This window comes from Bemisia tabaci, chromosome 6, assembly GCF_918797505.1.
Source record: "Bemisia tabaci chromosome 6, PGI_BMITA_v3".
Classification (NCBI taxonomy): domain Eukaryota; kingdom Metazoa; phylum Arthropoda; class Insecta; order Hemiptera; family Aleyrodidae; genus Bemisia; species Bemisia tabaci.
Window position 1 is genome coordinate 52,379,815 of NC_092798.1, and position 13,254 is coordinate 52,393,068.

The 13,254-nt window shown below is 35.4% G+C and overlaps 1 protein-coding gene across 1 annotated transcript in view; it reads right to left on the bottom strand.

The window, feature by feature from the left end:
• Positions 1-493: 493 nt before the first annotated feature.
• LOC140224902 (cytoplasmic FMR1-interacting protein-like) overlaps positions 494-13,254 on the bottom strand; it is a 28,509-nt gene continuing 15,748 nt past the window's right edge. The window contains exons 6-9 of the mRNA XM_072301955.1: positions 10,304-10,504; positions 7,680-7,736; positions 3,835-3,887; positions 494-1,208 (exon numbers count right to left, since the gene is read on the bottom strand). The gene's annotated coding sequence lies outside the window, so the exon portion shown is untranslated. The remainder of the gene's footprint in view (positions 1,209-3,834; positions 3,888-7,679; positions 7,737-10,303; positions 10,505-13,254) is intronic.

A 13,254-nucleotide genomic window follows, 5' to 3' on the forward strand; every position in this document is an offset into this window, starting at 1 on the left:
ATACGTCTTGGCGACAAATTCAAGATTTTTTTTTTCTTTCAGTGATTACTTACTGGGACGTAGCCCCTCAGTGATTCAAAATCTACAAAACTCCATCTCTCTTGTGAAAAGAGGTTATGATTTCAGTAATCTATTTAAAATCCTGCAAAACGTTCATGGTTTAAAATTAATTAGATTCTCACTCATGGTCACTCTTATTTTTCAACCAATGTTAGTCGTTGTCGAAAATTGAATGTCTCTTTTTGCAATGTTGATGATTTCTTGACACATTGCCTGTATTACTTACGATAAGCTAAGGAACATTATTTCTTGACATTTTTGCTGGTTTTGCATCATCAGGAAATGATGCTGGTTTTGCTGGTATTTGGTAAAATTATGAATAATTCACTGATTTTCATTGTAAGGAAAAAATTTAAATGAAAATGAAACATCATCAGCTCTTCTTGAAATATTCCAAATGAGGAAAGAGTTTTGAGACCTTCGCCATAAAGCCTTCTCAAGACAATCAGATTCAGAAAATAGGGGGAGAAATAAAAAATTTGTGGTCTTCAGGAACAAAAAAATTCAGGAAAATTTATTTAAGATCTTGAAAACAAAACAAAAAATCAGTAAATCACTGTCGACTGGCTAACGTAATGATATGTCAATGGATACAAGTACAAAATATGGGTTGAACGTGCATAAGAAAGGCTCAAATAAAGTTTGCCATACTTGCACTGTTAGTCGGAGAGTGAGCTTGTTTACATGATGGCATGATATTCATTCAAGTTTCCAAAAATAGGAATAAAAATCAGCATTACACTGTTGACTCACTGACTTAATGATATTTCAATGGGATACAAGTACAAAATATGGGTTGAACAAGCTAAAGAAAGGCTCAAATGAAGTTTGCCATACTTGCATTGTTAGTCCAAGAACGAACTTGTTTACATGAGCGCATGAAATTCGTTCAAGTTTCCGAAAATAGGAACAAAAATCAATGTTACACTAGCAACTCACTAACGCATTCAAACACTAATAACTGAATATTATAATTAGCAAGTAAACAAAATAACCATTAAATTAAAAAAAATATATATTGTTTAAAAAAGGCAGTAAAAGAAACAATTTTGAGCAGCGTCAATTCCGTCTAAAAGTAATCATTGAGGAACGAAAATAGTTGGCATTTTCTTTCAAAACATGTGTTCTAGGCTGCATGATTCAAGCATCTGAAAATATGAGAAAAGAAATAATCATCAAATGTTAAATAAGTGGTATAGCAGAGCAAGTTACGGTTATTAAATTAATAGTCATTCGATCAATCATCAAACAGGGTTGCCACAAAATTTGGAAAATGAAATTCCCTGACATTTCCCTGGTACATTTTGGTGAAATTTCCTGACAATTGAAGATATGGTGAATGGCTAAGAAGACATAATTGAAAATAGTGTTTAGGCAAAATTTGTAGTTCGAAACCTCAAACCCATTTTAGAAAGCAAATAAAGAAGATTCAACAAATTTTCCCTAACATTTTCCTTGAGCCAGTATCTCCGCGGCCACAGATTATAAAAAACGCAAGATGGGACGCAATGAAACGCACTTACTGGTTAAATAAGACGCACGATGGAACGCGTCTATCAACCAATCAGAAGCCAGCATTTGACGCGGGAAATCTGAATTTGCACACTGCGCGGCAATTTTAACAATTTCTTAATGCGTTTATTTGACAAACAATGTTCTTATCAATAATTTTTGAACTATAAAAATAATTTAAAGTCATTCCTTTTTTAAAAATGAAAAACAAGATTTCGACCTGCTACATTATTTTGGATGTGAATGTTTGAAGTTATCGAAAAGGTGATGTTTGGAAGCACATCTCTCATGTATTAATGTTTGACATTTTTAAGATGTGTTAGCTAATGGATTGCAAGCGGGTTCATAAGTGCAATTCTTGGAAAATGTTAGTTATTAAGATATTGGTTGTCAAATAAAACTAGCCTAGGAATAAACCCTGTCAAAATATTCAAATGTAAGCTCACGTTTTTTACGGGAAAATGTGAGTTTCTACTTTTTTAGGCGGAAGGCTTCATTCATGTAATTTTAAAATTTAAAAGTAAAAGTACTAAAAACTTTTTTTGTATTTTAATTAGAATCAGCAATAACTAACACCGAAGATACAAATATCTTGTTCTGGGTTAAGTCACTACACATGCCCTTGCGTTGCTGCCAGCTGTCGGTCCCGGGGCAGTAATGTTAATGCGTGGTGAACAAAAATTATTGTAAAGCAAAACCAAAAAGCCTTGGGAACTAAATACATACGAGGAGAATGTGATAAAGGTATGATTAGAGGTGCATTTTAATCATCAAATTGTAAAAGTTTACAATTTTTGAATAATTATACGCAGCTTTTGCTGAATAAGACGCAATTAGATGCAAGACGCAAAATGGAACGCCTAAGTGTATATAAGACGCACTGCCTCTAACTAGACGCAAAACGGAGACACTGTCCCTGACATTTCCCGGTTTTTTCTGACTGTGGCAACCCGGCCCCGTATGAGGTGTTGCCAAGTTATGTGACCAATAATTCTAAGAGACGTGTTACCAAGTTATGTAACCCATAATTCTAAGTTTCATAATTCATCTTTTCTGGCATCTATCATATCATAATTGAGTCATGTCGTGCGGAAGTCTGTAATATATCTTTTTCCAGCTCTTGGTTTTCTTGTGCTTATAATATTTTTCAAGATTTGACACCACCATCAAAGTGTAAAACGGGTAATAACGCCACTTTCATCGTTTAATTCAACTCTCGAATGTAATATCAACTCAAAAAAACTCAAGACTGGAAGAATGGACATGAGCCGCCTCTGCATAAAACGATTGAAATTTGTATAACTCATATAAGCCAAGGATTAAAAACATCACTGGTCAAGAGGACCACATACCTTGAGATCGAAAAAAGTAATTCTATTTTACCAACCACTAGTTTTTTTTTTCTCTTCCTACAAAGAACATACATGTCTCTTGTGTCATTCACTGACATCTGCCTATTTCTAGTTGGATGAAGTTTTCTGTATCCACAAGTCCACTGAACAATGAACTGCTTTACCGGTACGCTCTTGGAAAAAAACTCAATAATCTTCCATTACTTTTATTCCTCCTTCAGCTTTGGTTTCAAAACATCACCTCAGTGGAATGCAAATAGTCTAGGACTTCATTAACGTTTTGAAAACTTGATTTAATTATATCAGGCCACGGCTTATACCCTTTAGTAATGGGAGATCTTCTTGTTATAATTTGCCATTTTCCCTTCAAAAGCTTCTCTTATCTCAATTTCGAGCATATGAAGGCAGAAAGAACATGCATGAAATCCCTCTTCAAAATTTTCTGGAGGATAATACCATCGTCCTTAAATTTACACAAGTTTCGTACCTAATCCTCATCGGCAACCGTTTTGTAACCACAAGCTCCACATTTCCAATTGACAAGTTCTCACTTCCGAAAATTTGTATCTGTAGCATCCGTTTCATCTTGCCGCATTATTTCGAAACATCTCAGTTAACAAATATGAAAAGTGTCCTCAGTATCAGAAAATTTACCACAGCCAAAAAAAACAGCCAGTCATTGCACAATTGATAAACTTTTTAAGCAGATTTTCTCAGGGAAATTTTTTGATTTTTTCCTCATAGACCGTACTTGAGAAGATAGGTAAAAACAAAATTTGTAAAAAAGCTGATTATCTTGAATGACTAACCTGAAGGAGGAGTAAAATCTTAAGGAAAAACAATTTACTTCCAAGAATGATTTACTCCGTACACAATTTTTAAGTGTACAGGCAAAAAATTGAAAACTCACCTAGTTATCAGGCTAGTTGCAGAAAGAGCCGCATCCCATATTATCTACTTCATCTGTGAATGAAAAAAAAAACGTCCAAGTTAACAAATCAGGGAATTTTGTATAGTTCAGTACATAAGTGTGATTTCAAAATTACGAATTTGAAAAACAGTAAACTTCAGTCATGTTAGGTTAAGTACTTCTATACATTGCCACCTGAGGCAGCACTGTCGCCTAGCTGTCCGGGAATGTCGGACTTGGCATCTCGCAATACAGTTTGTCATCACCTGGTCATCACACCTGCATCCGTTGAGTATCTCGTGTCCAATCCTCTCATCCCCTCAGGGGATGACCCTAATAAGTCAATGATGATATTTCATTGTAAACACAACTATATCATATCATCATGCTTTCCTAGTCAATGGTACAGGCTTGTTATAACATAATGAGCACCTAATGAGTAGAGTTTGTTTCATTTTGAACCTCAGCATTGAGTATTCAACAGTAAAAGATTGTATACTGAAAATTTTATTTTGGAGAAAATCCCTAATTGAAGATTGAACACCATGTACTTCCTCCATTCGTTAAACTGACCCTAAACTTCAATTCCTTTGTCACTTGCTGAACCTTTGAAAAGGGGTGTGGAAAATAGCAGATGGCTGCCCTGTGCAGGTTTCTAATTTTTTTTGTCATGGGAACGGAGTTCCCCATGATATTACAATCGTTCCGTTGCTTTCGCTATGGGATTCCCTATGCCTCTGCGACCTTGAGCGTTTCGCCCAGTCTTCGATTTTTGGTTGATTTTCCGATGTATCAAAAACCGTTGTATTATTTAGCCAATCATGTCTCTACGTCAAGTTGTGTTGATTTCTAAAATTCGCTTTCAGCGAGTTTTTTTCCACCTTGAGATGTCGTTTCTGACTGGTAAATCTGCGCAGAACCACGAAGTTCCGATTTTGGGCAAATTCTTTTTTTTGGGAGGTTCTGATTGGTTATTTTTCGCCATCAGTTTTCTGTTCGTTGGTGCAAAAGATCGCCTACCTCGGTGCTCTTGAGAAGCCGCCATTATCCCACCTCAAATTTTACAAATAGAAATAAAGACATAATAACCATCGTACAAGGTGGAAATTTGCTCTGGAGGACTCGTTATGGACAAATAAGTCAAAATCAGACCTCGATTGATTGATTTAATTCATGGATACGCAAATATTGCCTTAGCTCAACTGCCGCGATCGCGAATGTATGCTGGGATGAACCTCGAGACACATTAAAACAGTGCGAACCATGGCTCCTACAGTAATGCGCTTAGCTCATTTTTCTCATATCCTAGAAAAACAGAAGCTACGAAGCGTCTCAAGGACAACTCTTGTGATAAGTCCCCATCGTCCGAGTCTTTTCTATGCTATTTTTACTCACCACTCGCCGACCCGTTATAGCCTAGTTGACTAAACCGCCTCATATTTTTGATTAGGTGCGGGCAATAGGCGATCGGGAGTTCGATACCCGACGATAGGTGTTACTTTTTAATGGTTGTATTGAATGTTTTAGACTAATCATCAAAAAATAATTAATACTAGATGATAAATGTACGAACATTTTCTCGTGAGTTAATATGTTAAACAAAAATACTGGAATATACCTCCTTCATATAATCAGCCACAAGTTCCCCCAAATTATTGACGTTATTTTCTTTTTTCAATAAAGTTAACTTGCATTCAACGTTCGTATGTTAAGCAAAAAGTACCTATTGATACAAATAGAAAGACATGAAAATAGTATGTCTAACATTTCAGTTGTTTTTTTTTTTATTTATTTTTTGTTTTTTTGTTTTTTCAATAAAACAAATTGACTGGGACTAGAATCATTGTATCTCTGAAGATAAAAGTTAAGTTTTTTGATACAGAAATACTAATATATTCATCCTTTATATAATCAGGGAGATGTTGACCCAAATATTGATGTATATTTTCTCTGTTCGCCCAAATTAATGATGGTATTTTCTTTTTTCAATAAAATTAATTTACATTCCACGTTCTTAAAGCAATATTTTCTCCAAAATTCAGCGAAAAATAACAATTTATACCTACGCAAAAAGTAAATAAATAAAGCAATGACATGAAAGTAGTATAGGTAGTACACATCTAACATTTCAGTTACATCTATTTGAATGAAAAAAATGGCAACTTAGGAAGCACATAGGTCACTTATGATGCGTATTTGGGCACATGCGTAGAGTAAAAATATCATACTTTACGCCGAAAAAACGAAACTGAAAGTTAAATGCGTTAACTTCCAAAAACCATACATAATCCAACGAAAATAAATAATTGGTAAATAACAGCTTTCTTGTATGCAAAGAAAAAAAATTAAAAATGTTAAAAAAGAGATGTCGACACAAAATTACATAGCCCCTTCAATTCTGAAGATACTACAAACGAACTGTACCTTAACATTTTCATATCCCAGAAGCAAAAGTTCCCATGACAAATATTGCTATCGCTAGCGATTGCAAAAACCAACTTGTTTATTTTTATTTTTGTTTGAAAACATGCACGAGTTCTTTCATTGGCAAGTGACTTTCTGCTGCTGAGATGATACGTTCCCTATTAATTAAGTTCTTTTTTTCAACATGAATGGTTATTGAGAAGGGTGGGTTTGTCACTAAAAACATGTCACCTTTTTCATTTTTACCAGAAAAATAAGAGAACTGAGGTATTTGTCCATTTAGTTGCCAACGCATGGATGATGCAGGGGTAGAGGTGACGACTATACAGTGGATCAGGGTTATATGTTCCCCCATAAACATGAAAACTTTGCAAAATTCGCATTCCATTCTCTCTCAATGATCTTTAGTTCATTTCTATTTTACAGAAACATGTGTAAGCTACATACATTTTATTGGATACGCCATCTTATGAGGATTCAGAAATCTTGTACTCCTAAAAATGGGCTTAACGACACTAATGCCCATTTACCAAGAATATCCTTAATAAATTTGTTGTCACTTCTGATATCCAAGTCTCCTCTTTGCTCTTCATTTACTCGCAAAAATGTAATTCTCCCCTAAATTCATTTAAGCAACCATGAGACACTACAGCCTAATTGTTAAAGCTTTATCAGGCTTTGCTGGCAGGCTAACACATGATCCTTTATCTAATTAGTTTTTAAAGTCTTTATGTGCTGACATGAGCATCAATAATCAGGCTGCTGGTCAACAGACACTTCGGTTCGCCTAAAATTTGTCACTGATTCTAGGTAGACTTTTTGCAATGATTCTGAAAAGGTGCATTTAACAATCACCTTCTTCCAATTGAGGAAAGAAAAGAGGATACATATGACACATTCGAGAATCACACCATTCAACATAAATTTAGATGGTAACAAAATGATAACTGATCCACTCATGTTGATGCGATAATTGGCTATTCTTTCCTTTCCCTTGTCCTCTATTATTTACTCAGTTCCCACACGACTGAACTTCCTGTGGTAAACCTCGATTTTTTTTTTGGAGTACATGCAAAATTCCGATTTTTCCAAGCATACCGTGAGGATCCAGAAAATCCAACGTAATTTTCGAGATCAGCCCTAAAAATACACCTAGAAAATTACATTCATTCTTGAGGCTTGGTTTCTTTGGGTCGATGTGACGACTTTTTTCTCTTCTTGATACAACCAGAGACTTACAGTTGGTCTACTGTCCTCTGAAAATTCTGTATTTCAGCAACCCATCAACAATTTGGATCAAAACAAATACACCTTGAAATTAATTACTGTGTTCTTCTTTCCTTTATTCGTGTGATAAAATTGTGATAAAATCTGTATTTTAATGGTTGCCAAGTTCCGATGTTGTAGATACTTCCACTTACCAGTTCTCGATGTGTTTGTGGATGGCGGCTCTTCTTCGGAACTGACTGTTATTTCTCCTGCAACACAAATTTTAAATAGTATAATTAAAACAAGGAACCTTTACTGAAAGAATTACAGTAACCCCTAAAAACAGTAATCCTGTTTAACAACATAACCTTCTTTGGTAGGGAGTGTACACTCATGAAAAAGGATTGCCGAAACACTCTCAGCTCTTCCTGAACCAACTTTGAAAAAACTTTGATTTTCCGCTACTTTGAACAACTTTTCTCAGATAAAATTTGATTAGATGAAAAACAAAAAGGGGCAAGATTCCCTAAATACTGATCAATTTTGATAACAAGTTCAAAAACATAGAAAATGAATTTGTTGGAAGTAAAATTCTTCATTTCAATTGCCAAACCTAATTCTGGAACCAACGCCTGCTTAAAATTACAATTTTTCTTGTTTTTTTTTTTCTCCTTCCAAAAGACATCGGACAAAATCAATTGGACGAAGTCCAATGACAATGACTTCGGAGACCGTGCAAAAAATTGAACTTAATTATCAGCTGCAAATCTACTGCTTAATTTATTTTTTCCCCTCCTATATATATTTATTTTGAAGGTCAAGTATAACCTTATTTTCCGTTTCCTTAAAGAACAGAACACCTGAAGGAGATTAATATTTAACCCCCTCTGAAAATGCTCAAAGGTTCCTCGACAAAAATGCCACAAGATGGAGGAGCTTACACCCCAAAATGTCCTGCTTCATTGAACTCACATAAAGGAACTTCACTTCAATTTTCCTCTTGAAGTAATGGTCTGGCAATACTCCTTGTAGTTTTATAATTAAAATGTTATCTTTGCAACTGCTAAATAGTGTTAATTCTATGACAGAGGAATGTTGATCCTACTGTTCCTCTTACAAGAGAATAAATTAAAGGCATTCTTTTCTCCCTTTTAGAAAAGAAACGTGCATCATTCTCTAACAACAACGATGAGGAGGGCACCTGAATTATCCAAGTTCTTCCCCTATCGCCAATTATGATTGCTTATCGTGACAATTCACAGTGGAAAATGCCACCAATCAAAACAGTAGACATCGAACTGTCTTTCTCAAACACTCCTCAACCTGTATCATAGTCTTGTTCTCAAAAAATATCAAGAGAGGGAGAGAAAATGAGGTTCTAAGCCAAGTTATGGCAGCCTTTGTACTATGGATAGTCTAGATGTATTGAGTCTTTCCTTACCTTCCCTCAAGTACATCATAAACGTTGACAAATTGCCAGTCTCTTTAACTGAAATTTTTTTTCGAACTGCTATGAACTGGACCTACTCCATTCCAACATATGAAGTTTACATCCTATTCCACTTATAATTTTTTTCCGACTGTAACCATTGCAACTTTACTTATGTACGAGGGTCGTTCCAAATAAAAGTATCTTTTTGCCATAACTTCTTAACTACTGCATGAAATAAAGGTCTGAAAAAAAACTGTTCATTGGTCATAATATCACCTTTCTTGCAAGGTTTTATTTTTCCATTAAAATTTGGTTCAGTAGAATGCCAGAAAAGTTGTTTTGTGGACTCACCTCTGGACCACTTGGGTCCAAAATTTCACGCTACCAGTCCGTCCGAAATTTAAACAAGACGTGAGACAAAATGTAATGTTGGACAAGCTTCCTTATCCCCTCAACATACAACTTCTTATGGATGACCGAGATTTATGTGTAACTCCATGATCTGATAAGAAAGCCCCCTGGAACGCTTGTGAAGCAATTTCACAAAAAGTAGCTGAAATACAACTAATACCACGCTGGTGTCCACATTGTGGTGCATTTTTGGTAATCTTATCAAAAAGGAACCTTTAGCTAAGAATTGTGGCTGTCTGATGTTACAAAATCGTGATTGCATGTTGACAACGAGTAGTTGCTGCACTGATGTACCAACATGAAATTTTAAACCCGTTTGGTGGTGAGGTGGGTTCACAAAAAAAAATAACTTTTCTGCCATTCTAATGAACAAAATTTAAAATACTATAGCTCGTTAAAAAGCTGACATTATGACCAATAAGCAGTTTTTTACAGATTTTAAGTTTATGCAGTAGTTTAGAAGTTTCAGCAAAAAGATACTTACTTTTGGAAGTCTCTTCTATTTAAAATCTGCCTCTTCTTTAATTTTTTGAAAACTACCACTCCTTAACTTCTGAAAGAAGTATAGCGGTTTTGCGTTCAAGTTTGTTCTACTATTTCACCTTATTGGCCATGAGCCTCGGTCGACTTAGAGAACTGACCCTGATAGTTGCAGGAAAGAGGTGATGAACAAAAATGTTTTAACTGTAAGCAAATCTTTCAACATCAGAAGCCTCAAGTATCCAAATTTTTTCTTTCTAGCATTCACTTCCGATTCACATACCATTCATATTTACTTAGCATTTACATTAAACGTTTCATTCACCGTTGTAACATTTTTCTTCATAAACTTGTTCCTGCAACAGTTCCACTGTTCTAACCAAGTCTAAACCAACCTCTATGAAATGTGTTATCTACAGTGCAAATTTTAATTCCTAACCTTGCTCCCCCTCAGGAATGGGGAATATTAATACTGTGAGTAATTTCCACAATAATATCAATAGGATGTCATACCCAGACATCATGGCTCCTGTGGAGTATTCGATACAGGTGCTGGTTGTAGTGGAAGTTGCAGTTCAGGTTGTTCAGATAGCAGTGGAGGTTGTGGTAGAGGCTGCAGTGGAGGTTGCTGTGCAGGTTGCGGAGCAATTATTTCGGGGGACGTTCCTACATGCCCACGGCCTCAGCCACTCCTCCTCCCACAAATGGGAATGTCTGAAAGAGAGAATTCAATAGTTGATCAAAAGATTAATTTTCATAAATAATTTGAAACAATGAAAGCACTTTGGAAGACCAGAAATAACTTTCCAATATGCCTATTTTCCCTGCAGTGAATGACTAATAATTCACTTTCATGTTCTTTACGAAGTTGGAGGCAATTGGAAAATTATCTACTTGAAATAACATAACCTTTCAACTAATTATGTACTTGCTTGGGACACTAGTTACTATCAGATGATTGTTAATGATGACAACCCAGAAGTATCCTCTTCTTCATCAGAATTGAAGGATGTACAGTTCAAGCATTTTTTACAACCTTTCTTTTCCAGGAAATCCTTAGAAATATCGCGATCCCAAAGTCAACCTCAAATTAAGTGCTTCCTTGAGAGAGAATATTTTGGAGGAGTGACTATGCATTCCGTCTCAAGTCGTGTCAACGTCATTTCCCCCTCTATGCTTTTCTATGGTTACTGCCTTTCCACTGAAGCACATACCTTTATGCCAAAAAAACGGCAAAATACACCATGTGATTGGAAATACATAAGTTTCTTTCAATTACTTCCTCATTCATTATCTAGAAAACTAAAATTTAGTTAAAGTGCTGATGGGGCAGAAGTTGGTGCAGATTTTTTTCTTCTTACTGAAGTCACTTAGCCATTAATTACTGACATCTATGATGTTCCAAAGGTGAAACTGCTTTTCAGTCTTGTCAATCTATAAACTCCCCTGTAATAATCCTGTAAATAATTCGATAATCCTGTGAGAACGAACGGATGCAATTAATAGAAACTTTGTAGCGTGACATCTAGTCAATGATACATAGGCAGTATGTTCTGACCTTAACGGATGCTAATTTATGTAATTTAAGGCAGCTTCTGCTTTCTTGAGCAACAAATGGAGAGAGAACATTACTAGTGCTACTGTCTGAAAGTTTAAAACCCACTTTTGGCACTTGGCACAAGGAAACGCTGGTTGTCCTCTTTTACTCAATAGGTTTTCTGCCTCAGAAAAATGATAAATCATTGACCCATTATCGGAAGTGAATTGATCAATTAGTTTGGTAAAAAAAAGGGGTTCCCAGTTTTAAACTTGAGGATAAATAATTTACTGATTCAATATCCCCTCTTTGTAATCATTTTCCTCCTACACATCTTGGAGACTGACTTCTTTCTAGAATTTGTTTCATATGCTGACTAAGCAAAACCGAGAAACATTGGAGGAAGTATGGGGTGGTTGTGTCATTGAGAAAAAGAAAACTAATCCTCAACTTCGGGAAAATGGTACGTAGCTGAAAACTCACCGTTTTGCCTTCGGGAGGGAGGGCGGGAGTGAAATCAGTGGAAGTAACTCAGAAAGTGGCCTTATTTCAAAGTATAAATTAAACAAGGTGGTACAATAGTAGATAGCTTTTTCCCCACAGAATAGTGTGGACCCAGCGCTATTTTAACATCTTGTTACTTATAGTTTTGGCCATGTTTTTAGTGTTTCTTTTCTTCATAGTAGTAATTAAACATGGAAAACCTGTGTAGTTATTTTGATTACGCCTCTGGAGTTTTTAAAACTTCTCAATGACATAAAGTAATTTTCATCTCACTGAAAATTTTACATCAGTATCTGAACTATTAAGGAATGATAAGAGCCTCAGGATTTTTCACAAAATGTCTCATAATTCTGAATATTTCAGCCAATCAATCAATTACAGATCATCGTTACCAGCACATCAATATTTAAATCCATATTTATGATTAAGTATCTTGTTCAAAGAGGAAGAGTGTGTATATGTAAGCTGTTTATCATTTAGGTTCAATGTTTCAAACCGAAACGAATCTGTAACTAATTCAAGCTCTCTGACTTAGCATTTTCCATTTGACTAAATTCTAATCAGTGAATGAGAAGTGGAAATGAAGGAAAAACCTTAATGAAAGGACTAAGAGCAGAAAAAATAAGGGGCTTTTTTGAGCGTTCCGGCGCTTCGGAGGCGATAACTCGAGCTAAGTTGACAAAACCCTATGATGTTATACATTTTCTGAAAGCTCTCATCTTGCTGAATACGCTCGTTAAAACCGCGTTTTCCAAAACTTCTTTGTTTTTGAGTAATAAATTCGCGAAAATTTTGCCGGTATTTAACTTTGACCCCCCGCCACGTCTCCCCAAAATTTTTGGGGGGCTTGAAACTTTGGGAAAAGATGGGGCATTGTTAGGTGAATGAATAGGACAAGTCTCAAAGGTATCCGCCCTGAGCCCCAAATGGCCTTTTTTGCACGTAGTCCTTTCATTAAGGTTTTTCCTTCATTTCCACTTCTCATTCACTGATTAGAATTTAGTCAAATGGAAAATGCTAAGTCAGAGAGCTTGAATTAGTTACAGATTCGTTTCGGTTTGAAACATTGAACCTAAATGATAAACAGCTTACACATACATACTCTTCCTCTTTGAACAAGATACTTAATCATAAATATGGATTTAAATATTGATGTGCTGGTAACGATGATCTGTAATTGATTGATTGGCTGAAATATTCAGAATTATGAGACATTTTGTGAAAAATCCTGAGGCTCTTATCATTCCTTAATAGTTCAGATACTGATGTAAAATTTTCAGTGAGATGAAAATTACTTTATGTCATTGAGAAGTTTTAAAAACTCCAGAGGCGTAATCAAAATAACTACACAGGTTTTCCATGTTTAATTACTACTATGAAGAAAAGAAACACTAAAAACATGGCCAAAACTATATGTAACAAG